Source organism: Oryzias melastigma, linkage group LG9 (genome assembly GCF_002922805.2).
Source record: "Oryzias melastigma strain HK-1 linkage group LG9, ASM292280v2, whole genome shotgun sequence".
Taxonomy (NCBI): domain Eukaryota; kingdom Metazoa; phylum Chordata; class Actinopteri; order Beloniformes; family Adrianichthyidae; genus Oryzias; species Oryzias melastigma.
The window spans coordinates 22,733,155-22,735,907 of NC_050520.1; positions in this window are offsets into that span (position 1 = coordinate 22,733,155).

The following is a 2,753-nucleotide window of genomic DNA, read 5'->3' on the forward strand; positions in this document are numbered from 1 at the left end:
AAGGGATGGGTGAATTGTGGGCTGGTCTGGGGAAGGGGGCTTTAATTTTAATTTTTGTGCCTGTTTTTACATTATTTATACTGTTTTGTTTTTGTTGTAAAGCACTTTGTGTTATACTTTTATATGAAAAGTGCTATATAAATAAAGATTGATTTGATTTGATTTGATTTGATTTGATCATGAGCTTGTTCAGTTGAATTGCAATAATACATTAGAACAACAAAAATGTTGAAACGGGATTTACAATGTGATGGCAGGTGATGCCAGACCCCTTTAAAAACACACAAACGAGCATAAACAAATTATAAATGAGAAATTATGAATATAAACTCAAAGATACACACAAACATGCAGCCAAAAGCTACAAATATGGATTTATGGACAATCGGATGGAACTATTTTCTCTCCATATAAAAGATACAAGGACGTTTTCAACAGTAAAATAATATCAGAAAACATATTTCAGTGGCTATTTTTTTTTCTTAAAATAAGAATTCTTTACAGGACATTTTTTTACCCTATTGTCTTTTTTTCGCTCATTAAAAGATAAAATCTGCCATTTGTATGGAATGGTTTTTGTTCCATCCTATTACAAATAAAAGTACCAGTTTTGGGATCAAAGTTTCACAAATAAAATGTAATAATTTGCAATTGATAATAGTAAATATTTGCATAAAACTTCATAATTTGCCAGTAAAAAGTAATAAATATTTACACAAAACGTCATTATTTGCAAGTAAAATTATTAAATATTTGCTTTCAAAACTTTTTTTTTGCTTTCAAAATATATTTTTGTGTTGGCAACACAAATGTTTTCACATGCTTTGTCTCTCATCTCACTTTCTCCCTATTTTTGATTTTGTGTTTATAAGTTTACTTATTTCTAAGGGGCCTGCATTTGCTCTGCAGACAGAAAGGGTGACAGAACGACACAAAGCCACTTTTTGAGCTACTTCTGAACTCACACAAAGTCACAGTGAACATGAATAGCAGTAAACGCACGTGAACAAGACACAACATGCTTCATTATTTTTAATTCACACATTAAGCAGTTTTTTTAGCGTTGTTTTTTGCAGTCTCTGCTCTATGCTTTTTCTAATCTATAGTTCAATGTCTTCATTTTTGCAAAAGCAGGAGTCACCTACAGATTAGCATTCATCTCACTTCAAAAGCTGTTACGCATTGTTCAATGAACTAGGAAAGAGAAAAGGCGAGAAAGAAAAACACTGCACTCAAGTAAGAGTACTGTTACTTCAAAATTCTATAATCCAAGTTGTAATAGTCATAGGCATTCAGTGAAATAACTCGGTAGAGGAGAGTTTTTCAACTTTTTCAAGCAAAGATTGACTTTTTTTCTTATTAAAACTGAGGCAAGCCACCAACTGAAAATGCTAAAAAAAAAAAAAAAAACAACAATATAAACACAGCCACTCTTATCAGTGTGTCTTGAATACGAAACAAACACAAAGTAAAAAGTCTTTTGCGATCTTTCATTTTTCTATCTGTGAAACCTGGCCTTCTAGGATGAACACAGAGCTGATTCCCAGCAGTGGTAAACATTTTTAGACCAATTAGGTGAAACTTAAAAAGTCTCCCCGGCACCGTTAGTTAGTAAGAGTGAGTGTTGTCCTTGAAAACTTTTTTTTTTTAAACTCTTACATCCGCAAAATCAACCGTCTCTGTTCCTCCTACACCCCAGACCGCCTCCGTTCTAGTCCAGTCTCGTCATCAGCCGAATTGAGTTCTGTAATTCCTTCCTCTCTGATCTCCTCAGCAAATCCATCCATAAAAAACTTAAACTGATTCAACATTTAGACACCCGGATTATTACCAGAACCATCCTCCACATCATGCCTCTTCTGCAGAAGATTCAATGGATCCTGGTCTAACTCAAAATCCCTTTCAAAAACCTTCTCTATATTTTTTAAAAGCCATCCATGACATAACCCTCCCATACTTCTGTTAAAAAAACATAATTTGAAGTCTCAAATTATGTTTTCAGCTCAAATGTCGGGCTTCAGGAAACTTTCTTTGCACTAACTGGTTGGATTTCCTTATGCATAAATTACATCATTACTCTTTAGGGCACAATGAAGGTGAAGCCCAGGTTGCATTGACACTCCATTGTTCTAGCAAGTTCAGGTCAGGTGCAAAAGTACTATGACTAATCATACAGCTTTTGGAGGACCCAAATGCAGGAGACCAGGCTTGGTGACAGGAACTTAAAACATTTAATAGATTAACCAAAATATGACAAAAACCATGGAAGCAACAAACATGTGGCACAACAGAACAGATGACCTGACAATGAGGAACTGAAGACCAGACACTTAAATACACAGAGGTCGATTAAATGAAGAAGAAACAGAGAAATCTGAACATGACAAAAACCAAGCACTGAATCATGACAAGTAAGGAAAAATCTGAATGGGAAAGAGCATGTGAAAATATACTTCTATATAAAGCAGGGATCTGCAACCTTTTGCACCGACAGAGACGTCCAGTTTCTTACGACCAAAACCTTTTGGGATCCGTAAAGTCCTACTTTTGTATTCAGAAATATACAATTTATTAACTTGTCTGCACTGTTAAACCATTCATTCATAAAGTTTATCTTTGTTAGAAATGTACAATAATTGAGTTATAACAGTATTATATTTCTATAACTTTTGACAGCAGCACATACAAGTTCCTTTCAAAATAAAATGCGTCATTAGTCAAAAAAACAGATTTGAAATGATACTTTAAGAACT